Source organism: Periophthalmus magnuspinnatus, chromosome 15 (assembly GCF_009829125.3).
Source record: "Periophthalmus magnuspinnatus isolate fPerMag1 chromosome 15, fPerMag1.2.pri, whole genome shotgun sequence".
Taxonomy (NCBI): domain Eukaryota; kingdom Metazoa; phylum Chordata; class Actinopteri; order Gobiiformes; family Gobiidae; genus Periophthalmus; species Periophthalmus magnuspinnatus.
In genome coordinates this window covers 29,446,826-29,466,886 of record NC_047140.1, presented here as the reverse complement: position 1 = coordinate 29,466,886, position 20,061 = coordinate 29,446,826, and the positions used below count along the sequence as shown (strand labels likewise).

General features: G+C 37.0%; 1 long non-coding RNA gene across 1 annotated transcript in view; it reads left to right on the top strand.

Annotated features, from left to right (window-relative positions):
• Window positions 1-20,061, top strand: part of LOC117382698 (uncharacterized) — a 45,675-nt gene that overhangs the window by 19,055 nt on the left and 6,559 nt on the right. Inside the window, exon 3 of the long non-coding RNA XR_004542331.2 lies at window positions 11,613-11,686. This is a non-coding gene — a long non-coding RNA (uncharacterized LOC117382698). The remainder of the gene's footprint in view (window positions 1-11,612; window positions 11,687-20,061) is intronic.

Below are 20,061 nucleotides of genomic sequence, written 5' to 3'. Positions count from 1 at the left end.
TCACAATCAAAACATAAATAATCATCGTAAAATTAACATTAAAGACTAAAAACTACAAACTACACGACTTGTTTTAGCTTGAGCAACTGGTTAATGAGAAGATTTGCACATATAATGTTTTCTAGAGGCTCCACTGAACAAACTTAAACCTCACCGATCTTATAAATGCACATATATCTGATCGTTTACTCTCTAATCGTATTAAACAGCGTCATTTCGTGGCGTGACCCTTTAGCGCCGTTTGGCTGACGACTCCTCCACTTGTGGTTGTCATCTCCAGACTGTAGGAGGCTGCAGACTGCGTCCTGTCTCACCTCTCTGAGCACAAACTCATACAAAAAAACACTCTTTGTCAAAACAGGATCTATCTTTGAACTATTTGTGGTGCGTTTTCGAGACCGCAGCTGAGTACCATGTCACGAATGACTGTACTGATATTTCACCAAGAGACGCACGGGACAGTTTATATTTAATGTCAAGTGATAACGGGTCAAATGGAGGGAGAGGTGTGAGGGTTTTGTTGTCAGACTCCCAGGGGAGACCTCGGCGTGTTACTGTAGTCGGGCCAGTTCAAACTCGCTGCTCATGTTTTCATTTTGAACATTAAAAGTCTCATATTACACTATTTTCTGGTCTGTTCTAATGTTTCCTCGACACAAACAGACCTGGAGTTGTGTTTTTTTTGTTTTGTTTCATTCACACATGTTTAATACACAAACAAACCTGCAGATTTAGGCTGAGTTCTTCTCTCAAACAGAAAACACACTGTTCCACCTTGTGATGTCATCATGTGGTAATACAGGAAGTGCTCCACTGTGTTTTTAAACTCCACACACCTTCATTTCTAGAATCATTTGGATCATTTCAGCTCCTGGAATTGCCACTTATCTCTACGGAAATAAAGGTAAAAAAGTGACTGTTAATTTGAAAATGACCACTTCATGACATCACAAGGTGGAACAGAGCGTTTTGAGCTTTGGAAATGTTACAGACTAATAATAAAAGTGAGACTCAAACATGTGAGAATGAAACAAAACACAACTCCAGGTCTGTTTTTAAGTTAAATGTCAAGTTTGTGTAACACAGGACCTTTCATAAATGTATTTTGACTCAGACTGATCATGTGACAAACACATTTATACAAACAGCCTCAAGAAAGTCTTTTATGAGAACAGAAACTGTAATTATTCATATTAAAACTACTACTATTACTACCACTACTGCTACTACTACTACCACTACGACTATTACTTCTAACACTAATACTACTACTCCTTTTATTACCATTACTACAAATACTACTACTACTACTAACACTAATACTCCTTTTATTACCATTACTACAAATACTACTATGACACTATTACTAATACCGCTATTACTTCTACCTCTAATACTATTACTCCTATTACTACCGCTACCACAAATACTACTACCACTACTACTATTACTACTACCATGACTATAATACTATTATTACTAGCACTACTACTATTACTACTACTAACACTACTATTACTTCTACCACTAATACTACTACTCCTACTATTACCACTACTAATAATACCGCTACTACTATTACTTCTACCTCTAATACTATTACTCCTATTATTACCACTACTATAAATACTACTATCACTACTATTACTACTATTATTACTAGCACTACTACTATTACTACTACTACTTCTACCAGTAATACTACTACCCCTTCTATTACTACTACTACCACTACTACTATTACTACTCTACTAACACTGTGACTAATTATAATGCCAAGAAGTACACTTTCTAAAAACAAAGTTCCATCCTTGCAGTATGTATTCACTGATGTATTTATTTGAAGTTACTTTTGACAGAGTACAGTGAGTTGTGGTGTAACTTTCAGGCCATAACTACACTACACGTTTCCATAGCAGCATTAGCAGTACTGTTACATCACAGTTTCCCAAAGTACTGCGTTCTGAAGACGTTTCCTCACGTAGCTGTTGCTTTTTCAGACTTTTTTGTTTACTTCCCTGTTGACTTCCTCTGAGGGAAAAACCCACCAGCGGCTTATCGACGCAGCCCTTCACTCCGCCTCCCCCCATTTCTACTCCAATACTCCAAATACACGTCGAATATGACTCCAACGTGGACACAGAGGAGTTTGTGGATGTAGTTACAGTATAAACCGGCACAGAAAGACATGGCAGACCTGTAAAGTAAAGCAGATTTTGTCAGAGTCTATTTTATGTGGGTCAAACTCAACTCAACTACTTATTTTTTTCTATATATTGATAATAGTGTGATTAGCATTAGCATTAGCATTGATATGATTCATTTACAGTACAGGGACATGTGGACAAGCTCTTTCAGCAGCTCTGGTTGTGATTTCATAATGATCGGTTTGTTTGTTTGGGCGTTTTGTATTTCACGTTGACTTTCTCTGTGTCATGTGTTTAGTCATTAGCGTAAAGCCCTGACCTCGTGTTTTTCTTCATTTTCGATATGATTGTCTTTGGTCAATGTCTGCAGATCTCTGTACTTCACAGACAGACAGGTGGGACGGTGACATTTGGATGGGTAGGGTTTGGTTGCTGTTGTGTGGGTTGGGTTGTGGTTGTAGTATGGGCCTGGTTGTTGCTGTTGTGCGAGTCTAGTTGTTGTGCGATTCTGGTTGTTTTTGTGTTGTTTTTTGTTGGTGTTGTAGTATTAGTCTGGTTGCAGATGTCGTGTGGTTCTGGTTGTTGTTTGGGTCTAATTGTTGTTGTTGTTGTTGTACTAGTATGGGTCTCGTTGCGGTTGTTGTGTGATTCTGGTTGTTCTTTTGTGTTGTATTTTTTGTTGTAGTAGTATAGGCCTGATTCTTGTGTGATTCTGATTGTTTTTGTGTAGTTTTTGTTGTTGTTGTTGTAGTATGAGTCTGGGTTGCGGTTGTGTGGGTCTGGTTGTTGTTTGGATCTATTGTTGTTGTTGTTTGGGCCTGGTTGCGGTTGTTGTGTGATTCTGGTTGTACTTGTTGTATTGTACTTTTTGTTGTAGTAGTATGGGCCTGGTTGTAATGTGGGTCTGATTGTTGGTGTGTGTGGGCCCGGTTGTTGTTGATATGTCTGAGTCTGGTTGTGGTTGTTGTCTGAGTTCGGTTGTTGATGTTAATTTGTGGATCTGGAGGGTGCTGCTGTGTGTGTGTATGGGTCCAGTAGTTGCTGTATAGGTCCGGTTGTTGTACGTCTCCGGTTGTTGCCGTTTCTTTGTGGACGTGGATATTGTTGTTGTGTGTCCATGTATCCAGTTGTTGTATAGATCTGGATATTGTTGTGATATTGTGTTATCCCGGTAGCTCCTGTATAAATCCGGTATAGGCTGCTCGGGTCCGGTTGCCGCACGGGTCCGGTTGCCATGGTGTGGGTGTGAGAGGCTGTGAGCAGGTGGGGTTGTGTTTTCTCACTCTGTCTGTGAACACTCCCACACTTTCTCTGTACCACCAGCAAAAGTTCAAACCCTCTGACTTAGAAATCACATTTGAATTACACTGAACTGCTTCCTGTTGTGTGCTTCACTTTTCTCCAATCAGACGAGAAAATATTGTGTTTTTAAATTATGAATTGCCATGGCAACAGTCCTAATTTCTCATTTTTCCATGGATATTTTAATTGTATTTTAGTATTATTTTTTATTTTATTTCGCTGTACACAATTTTATTCACCTTTTGAAACAGTTATTTGAATTTAATTAAAGCACAATATTATGTTGTTGATTTGTAGATTGTTGTGTGTGTGTGTGTGTTGGTCCGGTTGTAGTCGTATGGGTCCAATTGTTGCTGTTGCTTTGTGGATCTGGATGCCGTGTGTGTACGTGTGTGTGTGTGTGGTTTCAGCTTCCTGTTATACGCTAGGACTTTTTTCCTCAATCAGACGAAATAATATTCTGTTTTAAATTGTTAATCACCACGACAACCGCCCTGATTTCTCATTTTTCCATGTCAATTTTTAAATAATTTTAATTTTACACTCGAAAAATTCTGCGCAGTCATTTTTTGCATATTTAGACGCACACAAATTTTTTACCACGTCCTGAAATACTAATTTAAATTCCACAAAATCATAATAATCCCACATTCAAAACTGAAACGCCCGGGGTTTAAAAATGCTCTTTGATTTTTCTTCTTTTTCTTCAAGTTAAGACACAATTCTCTCATCAGACCTACTTCCTTTTAACTCTTTCTGAACCTCGATGTGTGTTTTTGTTCTTCCTTCAAATTCTGAGTAAGTGCGTTGTTTGCATGTGTGCCGAAAGCCTCATCTGAGCCGAGCCCGGGCGTTTGGGTGCTACACTTTTCTTGTATTAAGTCACTTACTTTCAACGCGGGCCCCACGGACACCCACGGCAAACGGCTTCTCCCCAGGTACGAGACGAGCCGAATCACCAAATCACACCACGACAGCTGACTCGGGAAAAATTGTTGACCCGATTTCTGATTTAAATTTGACTTCACAAATTTCACCCAATCTAGGAAAATTGTGAGTAGAAACCTGCAGGCCCCAGCTCAGGTTTTGTGTAACTAGTTTCACTTCTAAACGATGACAAAACACTTTTTTCACTACATTTTTTTTTTTAACATAACCTTTAGTAAAATTTAAACCTGTACATATATTAGTAGTTTAGTAGTAATATTGAAACTATGTGAGATTTTGACTGGCTTTGATCGAGCAGGTTTTAAAAGGTGACTCGTGGGTGGAACTCGGGTTTTCATAACTCAAGAAACAATTTCAGTGCAGAAACTTTTCGAAAACTTTACATAAAAATCGTCAGAATTTCGCGGTTATTCGAGCACATTTTTAAAATCGATTTAGACGTGTGTTTTCTCCTTCTTACTCCTGTGAATCGGTGTCAGCTTGACTTGTTTTCTTCTTATAAATAAATCCAAAAGTCATAGTGAAACCCTGATGCTCTGGAGTGATAATATTACCAGCACACGGGGGAAATTTGCCTGGTGAAATGTGCTGTTCTGTAACAACCCACTCAAGTTTCGACTGGAAAAAAACAGCATTTTAACCTTTTCTGCCTCAAGTCACTTTCACACCTTGTCTTCACAAAATCAACCTTTGTTTTCTATATTTATTTGGATTTAAAACAGCATAAAGCGTGGGCCCTGCCTCCTTTTTTACCCTCTGACTCGTCTTATAATTGTATTTTTGTTAATAGCTCTGCACGTTCTCAGTCAATGCTGCGTTTAAGCGCCGTGGGAGTTCTGACGTTGTTTTTCAGCTCTGTTTGAGTAATCACATCGCGCTGGAAAATTAATTTGAAATGTATTTTTAAATATTCAGATGTTATTAGGCCTTTTACGATGTTATCACTATTATATCAGCTTTAATGTGTGTGAGATAATCATTTTTGTGGGTTAGGATTTATTTTGTGTACTTTTTGTTAGCGCTAGCCAGGATTTTTTTAATTATTTCTTGTTTAATGATTAAATTTAAGCTGTGGAAGGCTGAATAAATAACTTTTATGGTGTTTTTTAGTCGTACTGATCATATACGTTTTGATTATTTGTTGGGAATATTTGTACTTTTGTGTTTTTGTGTCATAAATTAGCAGCAATATTAGCTCCTTGTGCATATTTCTGCAGCATCATTTCAATTTTGGCAGCTGTTTGTAATTTCCCTACAGATAAAAATAGCACGTTTGTCCTGGCTGTGTCCACTCGTCTTTTGTGCGAGACTGTAGGATTCTTTCTCGTCTAAGTCCAGTTGTGCGTTGTGTGTTGTGCGTCGTCTCTTGTCTCTGTTGGTTTGCATTCACGTGAGTCTTTCCTCATGTGAGACTGAAGTTCTGTTCCCTCTTGTGACATTTACACATTCAAATGAACCTCGTGAACTCGGGCGCAGGCTCAAGGACCAGCGTGCACACGATTATCACGGACAAAATAATTAAATAAAATGTTACGGGTATCAATAATTACAATTTTAACCTTGTGAATAAGTTGTTTTTAAAGAACTGTTGTAAGTAGAGTTGTAGTTTGTCATCAGTGGAAAAAAAACTACGTTCTAGCTGGAAATATTGTGGATTAGCAGGGCTGTCGGCAGAAATTTGCGGGACCCGGGTCGAGAAGTCACACGTGGGCCCCCTCTAAGTCTCACATGGGGCCCCCCTTCCCGTGTTCCTCAATTTTCTATATTTTTTTGTTTTGTTTCAATCATACAAAGTTATTCCTACTGTTTTCCTGCATATTTTTGTTAGTTTAAGTGAGTTAGTTGTTAGTTGAAAACCTCTGCTCATATTATTTTGATATATTTTTAATAATACAAACCTGCTTGAACCCTTACCCTTGTTTTCCTGTTTCCTTTCGTATATATTTTGATTCCTTTGGGTCGTTACAAGGAAGAAAGTCCAATTCTGGGCCCCTAAACCCGGGAAAACAGACCTCTTTGTCCTCTTTTTGTTGAGTTTTTGTTTGTTTTCTGCACATTCTGTTAACAATTATCACGATTATATAAAATCTCCCACGGATGAGTATTGTTGAGCTCTTTTTTTATCACTATAAACGATATTATAGCTAAACTGGAGCTGTGCATGTGTCAGAGGTCGTCAGGTTCACACAACACGCCGCCATTTTGAGCTCATCCTTCTGAGTTGGTCCAGTTGACTCGGTTTAATCTGGTTTTGGTCCCAGCTCTGGTTTAGTCCTGGTCTAGTCCTAGTTTGGTCTATTTCAAAAGCTGATGTGTGTTTAAAAGTGTGAACCCGCCCTTTGTAACAGAGAAGTGTGTTGTTTACAGCCGCACTGTCACGTTTCTTATGAAGATGTTACTAAAGCCGTTTGTTTCTGACTTTCTATTGGTCAAAACTATAATGAGTTAAACAGTGGGAGGAGTTTCCTGTTGTGATTCTGGATAAACTGAAATGTCAATATGGAAGAAAAAAAAAGGTTAAATGCAAAATGTGCTCATCTAGATTTGGTTGTAGGTTGAGTCAAGTTGTTCTGGCTTTTACTGTTGTTTCACATTGTCTTATTTGACCCGGGAACCAGAACCAGAACCAGAACCTCTTACAAAATAAAGAAATTCATGTGACATTTCTTAGACAAAATCTTAAACTTTGCGCAGGGTAATATTAATATTAAGTGTAAAATGTGCTGGTCTGGATTTGGTTGTAAGTTGAGTGAAGTTGTTCTTTACAATTGTCTCACATTATCTCATATGACTCCAGAACCAGAACCAGAACCTCCTACAACATAAAAAAATGTATGTGACATTTCTGAGTCAAAATCTCAATATTAACATTACCCTGTGTGAAGGTTAAATGCAAAAGGTGTTGGTCTGGATGTGGTTGTAAGTTAAATTGTTCTGGCTTTTAATATTGTTTCCCATTGTCTCTCATTTGACTCCAGAACCAGAACCAGAACCATAACCAGCACCAGAACCCTGACATGTGACATTTCTTAGACAAAATCTGAATATTAAAATTAGCCTGTATAAAGTTTAAATGCAAAAGCTGCTTGTTTGGATTTGGTTTTAAGTTGAGTCAAGTTGTTCTTTACTATTGTTTTCCATTGTCTCATATGACCCTAGAATCAGAACCAGAACCAGAACCAGAACCCTCTATAACAAAAAAGTGACATTTCTGAGCCAAAATATCAATATTAAAATTAACTTTTGCATTTAATCTTTATACAGGCTGAGTCAAGTTGTTCTGGTGTTTACTTTTGTCTCCCATTGTCTCTCATATGACCCGAGAACCAGAACCAGAACCAGAACCAGAACCTTGACATGTAAATTTCTTAGACAAAATCTCAATATTAATATTAGCCTGGATACAATTTAAATGCAAAAGGTGCTTGTTTGGATTTGGTTGTAGGTTGAGTTAAAATGTTCTTTACTGTTGTCTCTAATTGTCTCGTATGACTCCAGAACCAGAACCAGAACCTTCTACAACATAAAAAAAATCATGTGACATTTCTTAGACAAAATTTCAATATTAAAATTAGCCTGTATAAAATTTAAATGCAAAATGTGTTGGTCTGGAATTGGTTGCAAGTTGAATCAAGTTGTTCTGAATTTTACTATTTTTTCTCATTGTCTTATTTTACCCTAGAACCAGAACCAGAACCAGAACCCTGACATGTGACATTTCTGAGACAAAATCCCAACATTAAAATTACCCTGTATAAAGTTAAAATGCAAAATGTGCTCATCTAGATTTGGTTGTAAGTTGAGTCAAGTTCTTCTGACTTGACTCAACTTACATTGTCTCACATACGACCCGAGAACCAGAACCAGAACCAGAACCAGAACCCCTCCACAACATAAAGAAATGCAAGTGACATTTCTGAGTCTAAATCTTAATATTAAAATTAGCCAGTATAAAATTTAAATGCAAAAGTTGAATCAATTTGTTCTGACTTTTACAATTTTTTCTCATTGTTTCACATCTGACCTTAGAACCAAAACCAGAACCAGAACCAGAACCAAAACCCTGACATGTGACACCTCTGAGGCAAAACCTCCACAGTGACATTATCCCGTGTAAAGTTCAAACGCAGGAGGTGTCGGTCTGGACGTGGTTGTGCGTTGTGCGTTGAGGCGGCTCCGTGTCGAGGCCGTTCTCTCGATTCACACAGAACAGACACAATTTGAACTGATTCATGTTGAAAGTGAGTCATGTGTGCGGTCGGACACTTTGACTCAAATATCGTGATGGCAGATCAGCGGTGGATTTACGTATAGTATTAGTATTTGTCCTATTTGTACTTCATTCATGTAAAGTACCGCATTACCACTGTATGCGTAAATGAGTTGTTTTTTTTGTATTTTATTTCCTGTTTAGTAACAAAAGCTGTGGGTGTTGTTTTCTTGACCCGTTTGACTAATCCTCTCATTAACTTGTTCCGTCTAATCTCATCACTCTCGTTTTATTCGAAAATAAATACATAAATTACACGTAACACTTTGAAATACTGCACTAAATATATCTGTACACTTTTTCCTTGATACGTTTTTAATCTGTTTTTACCTTTACACTGCTGCAGTATTTTTTTTTTTTCCAGCTACTTTTTAAAACAACAATGCTTCTTTTTGTATTTTAAATATTTTAATCTAGTCGGTTAAATACTTTTGAAGTGAATGTAAGTCCACTCCTCTCGTTTCTGAACAAAGCAGACGAACAAGTTTGAGGACACATTTCTGTACGGGGACAATAAAGTTTACCTTAACGTAACCTTACCTTTAAGTTTATGTAAACACTGACGTAGCCAAACTGCATTAATATTCGTGTTTTTTGTAGTTTTTTTGTAGTTTTTTTGTAGTTGCCCCTGTTTGAATCAGACAGAAAAAGACACAGGATTATCTGAAAAACCCTCGTGTGTATTTATGCAGTATCCTCAAATACTTAACACATGCAAAACAGTTTAAAACACACTTGTACGTATAGTTTGTGTAGTAGTACAGTATGATGTGCGTCTGTGTTGTTGGGTCCTGTAAACATCAGGGTTGATCTGGATTTTCCCTCGGCGGCTGATATTGAAGCTCTCACTTCCTTTATGAAGATATTGTGTTTACAAAAGCACTCGGGCGGCTGCTCTAAACCTCTGAAAAAACTGTGTAAATCTCATCTAATCTTACGATATTTATGATCAAATTTTACAGTAACACACTTTTGTAGTTCATGTTTGAAAAAGCCATAGCTGCATGTCCATGTGTGGGTTTTTTTTTTTTGTTTTTTTGTTAAGTGACTGTGACGCAGTAAAAGCAGAGTCGTGTCCCGGGCATTTGGTTGCAGGACAGTGTGTTTGTGTTTTATTGTTTTATGATTCTTTGTTTGTGCGTTGTATTTTTTTTTTAGCTATTTGTGTTTGTTATTCTTGTTTATATGAAGCACTTTGGGCAGTTTAAGTTGTATTTTAAACGTGCAATAGAAATAAAATTGACTTGGATTGAATTAAACTAACTGCACTCTGCTCAGGACCAGCTCGTGTTGTGTGTGTCGTGTGTTTGTGTGTCGTGTGTGTGAGCCTCAAAACCACCTCTAAAACATATTTAAATAACACACAAACCTGTCCGTTTCTTGTAATGTTGTCAAAAGTGCAATAAAAACTATAAAAGTATATATAAAAGTTAATAATTACTGGTTACAAGACTATAATGAAAGCAAAATTAGTGTATTTTTTTGTATTACTGGTGGATGAAGTACGCAATTGTGTTACTTAAATAAAAATACACATTCAGAGGTAAAAGTTACTCAAGGAAAAGTAAAAGTATCACATGAAAAATCTGCTTATGTAAAAGTATTTAAGTACCTGTTTAAAAATGGACTTTAGGAGTAAAAAGTAAAAGTAGCTTAGGACCAGCTCGTGTTGTGTGTGTTGTGTGTTTGTGTGTCGTGTGTGAGCCTCAAAACCACCTCCAAAACATATTTAAATAACACACAAACCTGTCTGTTTCTTGTACAGTTGTAAAAAGTACAACAAAAAACAAAAAAAAGTTCATATTTTGCTTTCATTGTAGTATTGTATTCAGTATCGAGTATTGGATGAAGTACGCAATTGTGTTACTTAAATAAAATTACACATACAGAGGCAAAAGTTACTCAAGGAAAAGTAAAAGTATCACATGAAAAAATCAGCTTAAGTAAAAGTATAAGTACCCGTTTAAAAATGTACTTTAAGAGTAAAAAGTCAAAATATTTCACCTGTGTTGTTCATTTATTAAAGTGTAAATGTGGTGATATTGATATTTTGGTCACAGTAACAATACAAATATTTTTTTTCCGTATGAATATTGTGTGTTTATTTATTTTTTCCTCAAACCCGAAGCTTGAACTCTTAAACTTTAGTCAGGATGTTACTACAAACATGTTAAAAATAACCCCTCAACTCATATGAGAAGTACTTTTTACTTTTTCAGTCTTGTTCAAAAACGTAGCGGAGTATAAAGTACAGATACTGCTCTCAAATGTACTGAAGTAAAAGTAAAAAGTATCCACTGTAAAATGTACTCAAGTAAAGCACAGATACCTAAAAAGTACAGTACTTTTACTACTTGTACTTCATTACCTTCCACCACATTACTCTCTTGTCTTGCCTTTATGTTTTTATTTTTACATTTTTAAATATTTTTTTCGAGGCCAGTATTTATAGTGTGTACAGTTACTTTATAATACTTATTTGTGTGATATTTTGACATTTTTTCTGATAAGATTTCAGCTGTAAAGTTGGATAAATCGCTTCTACCTTCTCCTTTCTCATACAAACTTTTACTTAAGCGTCATTCTGCAGTTAATTTATTTATTGCCCCACATGTTTTTAATAATCCTGCACATTTAGTAATAGTTTTTGTGGTTTAAATCTGCTCTTGGGTTTTCGTGTCAGTGACATAAATGAGTTTCAGTAGTTTCGTTCAGCGTCTATATTGACAGACCTATTTGTGACGATATCTATTTACATTTGTACTTATGAAAACTCAAATATAAATTGAAATAAAAAGGTAAAGTGTGTGACGTTTTCCCCTCACAGTCACACACACGTCGCTGGTTTTGAATGGACCCAAACATGTTTCCTGTCTGCGTGTTTTTTGTATTTGCTGATTCGTGTCTGTAAAATGCGTTTATGTCTTGTTCTTCTTTCATTGCAGGGAGAAAAAGATGACGATTTGAAGGACGACGGCTGGTTTTGGCTGAACATTTGGGAGCGGAGCCTGCGCTTTAGGTACAAATCCTACTGTTTCTATGGCTCCCTCTGCTGTGATGCAACGCCACGGGTCACACCGCCACTTTTCTCATTCGCTGAACATTTTTCTGCACGTTAATCTCGTACAAAAAGATTTTTAAAAAGCGGCAGTGTGTCCTCGGGCAAGACACTTAACCCTCGTCGCCCTCTGTGTCTGTGCACACTGGGGGAGGAGTGAGTAGTTCCTTTATGTGGTTTAAAATGCAGCAGTTGAGAAATGTATGAACTGAAAATATATATATTTGTTTTTATTTTTTACAATCACGTTTCTGCTCAAATAAATACACAAACTTAATAAGAAAACAAAAATATTTCTACTGTTACTGTGACCAAAATATGTTTAATTTTGAATCAATGTCACCACATTTACACTTGTGAAATACTACTATACTTTTACTTTTTACTCTTAAAGTACATTTTTAAACAGGTATTTTTACTTAAATCGTACGTAAGCTTTTCATGTGATACTTTTACTTGAGTAACTTTTACTGCTGTATCTGTACTTTTATTTAAATACATTTTACAGTGGATTATTTTAATTTTTACTTACCGTAACTAGATTTGAGAACAGTATCTGTACTTTCTACTCCACTACATTTTTAAACCGGTACTTTAATACTTTTACTTAAGTCGATTTTTTCATGTGATACTTTTACCTCTGTATCTGTACTTTTACTTAAGTACATTTTACAGTGTATACTATTCATTTTTACTTCACTATATTTGAGAGCAGTATCTGTACTTTCTACTCAACTACATTTTTGAACAGGTACTTTAATACTTTTACACGAGTCAATTTTTTTCATGTGATACTTTTCCTTTTCCTTGAGTAACTTTTACCTCTGTATGTGTAATTTTATTTAATTAACACAATTGCGTACTTCATCCAATACTCGACACCGATTACAATACGACAATGAAATCAAAATATTAACTTTTTTAGTTTTTTGTTGTACTTTTTACAACTGTACAAGAAACAGACAGGTTTGTGTGTTATTTAAATACGTTTTCGAGGCGGTTTTGAGGCTCACACTCGACGCACAACTACTGCAAGCTACTTTTACTTTTTACTCTTAATGTCCATTTTTAAACCAGTACTTTAATACTTTTACTTTAGTTGATTTTTTCATGTGATACTTTTACTTGAGTATATTTGAACCACAATAGTTAGAGATACAGTATAAAAAATAAACTACTATCAAATCACTACTACATATTGTTAATACAAACCAAATGACTCATACTTTTACTGCATTTGGCAAACAGAAAACACTTGTATCGTATTCTCACGTTATATCATGTCTATTGTTCTAACGCGGCGTAGCTGACTCGCCTCTTGACTTTTACGGCAGTCCTGTTGTTGATATATAGATAGATGTCTGTGATTGGATCTTTACTCAACAAAAATAGAGAGTTGAGCTTCAGGTGATTTCCAAACTCCAGACAATAAAACCTGCCGTGTCAGCTAAATCACAGTCGTAAGCTCCAGGCCGCTTCTGTTGTGGTAACGCTCTGTCGCTAAATGCGTTTTATAGCAGCGGCGCAACAATTACATAAGGACATTTCAAATTATTCAGATTATTTTGTTCAATTATAGACCAGAGTGTCATTTTCATTGTCGGTTTCATCCATTTTACCACGTGGTCTCGTAATAGTCCTGATAAACACCAAGATAATTACTTTTTTTAATCATACCTGCTCAAATGAGTGTCAGTTACACCAGGGGTCACCAACCTTTTTGAAGCTGGGAGCTACTTCATGGGCACTGGGTCAAACGAAGGGCGACCAGTTTGATCCGCTCGTCTGAAATAACAAATGTGCTCAGTTTGTCTTTAGTGATAACATTATTAACAATGATAAATGACAATCGTCTATGTGAAGACACCGATCACGTTAATGATTTCTCACAATTATTATCAAGAATGAACAAGGAGGGAAACAGATATAAATATTCAGCACTTTAATTTTAATAATCTTGGTAATTGTTACATTTTCAGATGACACTTACATCACTACATCTCACAGGAAAAGTGTCAAATTTTCATGCGCCACGGACAAACCTTTTTAACAAAACATGAACTATGCTGCACCATGATTCAAAACATTATCAATTATCCCCCTGGGACCTGGTGTCCTCAAATGTGGACAAAACATTTTGGGGTTGTCTAGGCCACAATGCAAATTTTTAGAAGAAGAACAGCAACAAGAACAACAATGCAAAAATGTTAAACTTAGAATATTTTTAAGAGTTTAGAATGTTCAGAATATTTTTTTTTTTACTTTTTTTGGTAAAAACATACGTCTTCCTGCTCTCATTCTTCCAAGAGGCACAATTTGTTTTTACTCATTTTGTTTTTATTCAGGACAAATGTTACTGTTTCAGGCACTTAATAGTTTTTGCAAATCATTATCCAAATGTTCTATCAAAATTATTAAAACGTAGACTCAATGTCCTCATATGTGGACATAATAATGTAAAAAGATAATTGTTTGTTTTTACACCATCAGATCCAATCAGCCCAAATAACAAAGAGGCAATAATAAAGTCATGATGGAAGAACTCGGGTCTCAGGAGGTTAAATAATGTTAAAGAAAAATCTACTTACACATTTTTAAATAAATCTCGGTTGCTTTTTGTGACTTTTTCGCCGGTCTCGTGAAAAAAGTCAGTTGTTTGTCCAAATCTGCCTCTAGCTCACGTGCCTTTTCCGCCGTAGTGCGCGTGGAGATTTTGTGACACGTAGTGAAGTGTCCCTGAAGTGTCCCCCCGCAGATGAGACACGCAGGTTTAGTGAAGTGTCCCCCCGCAGATGAGACACGCAGGTTTAGTGAAGTGTCCCCCCGCACATGAGACACGCAGGTTTCTTCTATAATCGTAAAATTCGTTGTGAAAGTGATATATTTTTTTCTGCCATGTTTCTTGAGTCATAAACTGTATTCACCTTCTCAGCGCACGAGAGCGGAACACTGGTTTTGTCACGCGCACAATACTGACCTTTGACCTGAGCAGGTCAGAGTTCACCGTAACTTATCTAAACTTCACGTATAATGAACATATTTTTAAGATATTGTCATTTTTAAATCTATATAAATACAAAGGTGATTAAAAAAATAGCAACAGAATAAAATATATACTTTTTTAAATTCAGCTCATTAGTGAGAATCGGCCTGCGGGCTAAAGCTGCGGGTTATAGCTTTAGCATCTGCGATGAGTATCTGGGTATTTATTTTCTCTTCTGCCTTACTATAAATATAAAAATTATCAACGATTATTAAACCATATGACACATACAACACACAGAATTCACTTTTTAAATGTATTTTTGAAACGTATTTTATTTACACAAAGGCACCAAAGCACAAACTGATACTATAAGTGTATGTATATGTCGTATTTTTACATTTTACATGATCTTTTTTTATGAAAGACGTGGATCGTTAATAATTTTTAGTAGCGCAATTATATTATTATTTTTATTTTTATTTATTTTTTTATTTATTTATTTTATTTTATTTATTTATTTTTTTTTTTACCCCAATTATTTTAACAGCGTCTGCTTAAGTGCTGACCTCCCCATAAACGTTTCATAGCTCTGCATTCATCTTGTGTGTGTTTTGTTGTATCTTTTACATGAAGCCCTCCACGTTAATCAGCTAAAGTGGACCTCATTTATCTGAGTCTTTGCAATCAATACTTGTCCATCTCCTGCATCCCTGCGGAGTGCTGGGCGTGGTGAGTTCAGGCGGGAGGAGAAAACGGCAGAGATTGTGTCTTTGTTTCAAGGTCCTATATTACACAAAACTGACTGTTGTGAGCTTTAAGTCATGTTATAATATTGTTACTGCATCAAAAACAGACCTGGAGTTGTGTTTTGTTTCATTCACACATGAGTAACACCTGAGTAACTTTTCTTAACCTTTAATTTTGTAGAGATTGGCAATTTCAGGGTGGAGATTTTGCAGATGTTTCTAGTGAAGGTGTGTGGAGTTTAAAAACACAGTGGAGCAATTCCTGTATTACCACATGATGACATCACAAGGTGGAACAGAGTGTTTTCAGTTTGAGAGACGTCTAAATCTGCAGGGTTTGTGTGTTAAACATAAGTGAATGAAACAAAACTCAACTCCATTTCTGTTTGTGATGAGGAAACAACATTATAACAGATCAGAAAATATCTGGTAACGTGAGCCTTTAAGCCGTGTCTCCAGCTGACAGCGGAGCGGGTCCCGGCACGTCCCAGGATCTGCACAGGTGTTTCACAGTCCTGACATGTGACCTGATGACAGAAAGGCTTTCAGTCTGGAGTTATGTGCAGTTAATGACAATATAAGAGGCTAATTGTCATGTTGGGCAGATCGTAGGCTGTGGGATTACTTAAATTTAAATAGTTTTACATTGTGATGAGGCTAAGCTTTTGGATCAACAGGTCTGTCAGCCGGTCCTGCTGTTTGGAGTTTGGAGTTTTTGCGTTGAAACTTTTGATTAAGTTCATTTTAAAGACTCGTCTGTCTTGGCCTGTCATGATAATTACTATATCAACACATGTCTCACTACATGACACATGGAGCCGTGTTTCTGGAGATCAGAATTTATTGTGGGACTTTTTACTTGCACTACTGGGAAAAGTTTGGGTATTTTTCTGTCTAGATTGAAGACTGTATTTTGAACGTCTATGGCTCATTATAGAGACACACTAACTACATAAGAGTTTTATTTTGTAGTTTTGTTTTTGTTTTGATTTGAGGTTTTTTTTTTAGGTTTCTGTATATCGCACTTCAAAATGTGTTATCGTGACCGGGCTTGTCTTGTCTATGCGCAGCCTATAAGCAGACTACGCAGCTGCTTGAGGCCCAAACCTTTATAATGTCAAGTAATCGAGTTTTCCAATAAAACTTTATATAATATATCAAGTTTTATTGTTAACAGGGCTTGTGAGTTTACAGCAGGAGCCTAAATATCTTCCTCAAACGATTACATTTGTTTTATATCTATAGTAGTAAAATATCTGCTGCTGCTACGTTTGTTTTTGAGTCAGGCAGAGGTGAGGGCAGCTCTGTGTTTAAACCAGAGCAAGGACCCGACATAATGTAAATATAAGACCACTGTCGCAACTGAAACACATTAAAATCCACCAGAAACTTGTCTAGAGTCTCAAAAATCTTGACCCCCCTTATATGTTTGTCTGTTGTTCTTGTGACTGTGGTAGTTGTGACACTTCGGATGTTTTCAGTCTGATGTTGGTCAGAAAAACACATATACAATTAGTCAAGGAGATGAGATCAGAGTCAGAATGTGTCAAATGTGAATCATCAATATTTGAGCCATGAGACATTTGCTGCCGGGTGGTCCCAGACATATTTAGCTTAGCCCCCCCTGAAAGCTTGGACCGGCCCCATTGATAGTATTTTTGAATGTATTCCTGTGTTAAAAGGAATACATGTCAGTACTTCAACTGCAATTTTGGCTTTGATCTGCACAGTATTAGTGAGAATACAGAAAACACAGATCTTAGTGTGTACATGTGAGTGTGTGTGACTCTAATTATACATAAATAAATGTATCACAAACAGCATCAAAAATAAAGCTGCTTTGTAATTCTGTCATATCTTTACACTATAACATAATGTAAATATTAAGAATGCAGTACTCTGATTGGCCCATGTCACTTAACACGCTACAAAACACATTTTAATTTGGATATTCAGTATTCTGTAACATCTATTTTTGAAGTATTCTTCCCATCACGGCTCATGAATCTTATTATTAAAATATTTGAACAGGAGAAAAAACATTGATTCACTTTTTGCCATATTGTCCACTCGATTGTGTTGGGGTTGTTTTGCATCTTTTTGTGTTCAGATTTAACACAATTCACATTTCAATTTATGAGGTTAAGGTTAAAATCTTTATTTGTACTTTGTTATGTAGATTCCAGTCTTATCTGCTGCAGCTGAGGCTATAGAAACCTGGCAACAAACTGTGTGGGTTTGTTGACCCACTTCAACTGTCTACTTTAGTACACATACACATTCTTCTTACTCAATTAACTCGTAATAATCACAATTACATAAGATATATTTTTGCTATCTTAAGGTATTTTTAAGGTTAGTGGTTGCAACGTTCAGGAATAAATAAGGAACTGTTTTTAAATAGCAAGTATCACTAAAAGGCCTGTTCTATTCTACTCTCTACAGCTCAAATCTTACTTGAAAATGTCAAAAATCTCTCCATTTTGAGGATTATTTGACCTTTGAGCATCATCTTTGTGATACGAGGAGGTGCCGTGTATCAAAAGACGTGGATTTGGGCCTTACATTGTTACGTTTGTCATAAATATCTCCACTTGTCTGTTGTAATGTTGATTTATGTCTCAGCAGATTAGCAGCAGTCGGCCATTTTGTCCATTAGAGCTGGAGTGTGCGTGTTGTGCGTGTTGTGCGTGTTGTGCGTGTGTGAGTGTTGTTTATACAGCTGTGTCCGTCTTCACTGCAGACATTTTATCTGAGCCACATCGAGCCGAACTCAGCAGCCACAGAACCTTCACGTGGTTTAGGCCGGGAGTCTCAGCTTTGAAGAAAAAATCACAATAAAAACATTATTTTTAAGGTTAAGGCTAGTGGTAGTGCTAGGTTAAGTGTTAGTGTTAGTGCTAGGGTAAGTATTAGGGCTAGTGGTAGTGCTAGGGTAAGTGTTAGGGCTAGTGCTAGTGCTAGGGTAAGTGTTAGGGCTAGTGTTAGTGCTAGGGCTAGTGTTAGGGCTAGGGTAAGTGTTAGGGCTAGGGTAAGTGTTAGGGCTAGTGTTATTGCGAGGGTAAGTGTTAGTGCTAGTGCTAGGGTAAGTGTTAGTTTTAGTGCTAGGGTAAGTGTTAGTGTTTGGGTAAGTGTTAGTGTTAGTGCTAGGGTAAGTGTTAGGGCTAGTGTTATTGCGAGGGTGTTAGTGTTATTGCGAGGGTAAGTGTTAGGGTTAGTGTTAGTGTTAGTGCGAGGGTAAGTGTTAGGGTTAGTGCTAGTGTGAGGGTAAGTGTTAGGTTTAGTGTTAGCACGAAGGTAAGTGTTAGGGTTAGTGTAAGTTTTAGTTTTACTGCTAGGGTAAGTGTTAGGGCTTATGCTACTGTGAGGGTAAGTGTTAGTGTTAGCGCTAGTGTTAGTGTTAGGGATTAGTGTTAGTGTTCGGGTAAGTGTTAGTTTTAGGGTAAGTGCTAATGCTAGGTTAAGTGCTAGTGTTAGTGTTAAGGTTAGGGCTTAGAGTTAGGATTAGTGTTGGGGGTGGGGTTAGTATTAGAGTTTGGGTTAGGGGATCAGGGTTAACGTTATGGTCAGTGTTAGGGTTAATGTTAGCATTAATGTTAAGGTTAGGATTTGTGTTGGGGGTTACTGTTAGTGTTAGGGTTAGTATTTGTGTTAGCAGTAGTGTTGGGGTTTGTGTTACTGTTAGTATTAGTGTTAGTATTATTATTAGTGTTAACATTGGTGTTAGTGTTGGTGTTAGTGTTAATGTTGGTGTCAGTGTTAATGTCGGTGTTAGTGTTAGTGTTAGTGTTAGTGTTAGTGTTGGTGTCAGTGTTAATGTTGGTGTTAGGGTTAATGTCGGTGTTAGTGTTGGTGTCGGTGTTAATGTTGGTGTCGGTGTTAGTGTTGGTGTTAGGGTTAATGTTGGTGTTAGTGTTGGTGTTAGTGTTAATGGTGGTGTTAGTGTTAATGTCGGTGTTAGTGTTGGTGTCAGTGTTAATGTTGGTGTTAGGGTTAATGTCGGTGTTAGTGTTGGTGTCAGTGTTAATGTTGGTGTCGGTGTTAGTGTTGGTGTCAGGGTTAATGTTGGTGTCGGTGTTAGTGTTGGTGTCAGGGTTAATGTTGGAGTTAGTGTTGGTGTTAGTGTTGGTGTTAGTGTTGGTGTTAGTGTTAATGTTGGTGTTAGTGTTGGTATTGGTGTTGGTGTTAGGGTTAGTTTTAGTGTTAAGAGGTTAGTGTTAGTGTTGAGTTATGTCTTCAAAGTGTCACATTGCAGGTCTTTATTGCACATAATAGTTTAGTGTCCTGTTTAGAGAAAACGTTTAGAGAACAGGCCTGCCTCAACGTCACAGAGACAGAATGATCCCATCAGACAGGACCTCAGATCTGACAGGACCTCACATCAGACAGGACCTCTCAGCTGCTAGGACCTCACATCTGACAGGACCTCACATTAGACAGAACCTCTCAGCTGCTAGGACCTCACATCTGACAGGACCTCATATCTGACAGGACCTCACGTCTGCCAGGACCTCACATCTGACAGGACCTCACAGCTGACAGGACCTCTCAGCTGCCAGGGCCTCACATCTGCTAGGACCTCACATCTGCCAGGACCTCACATC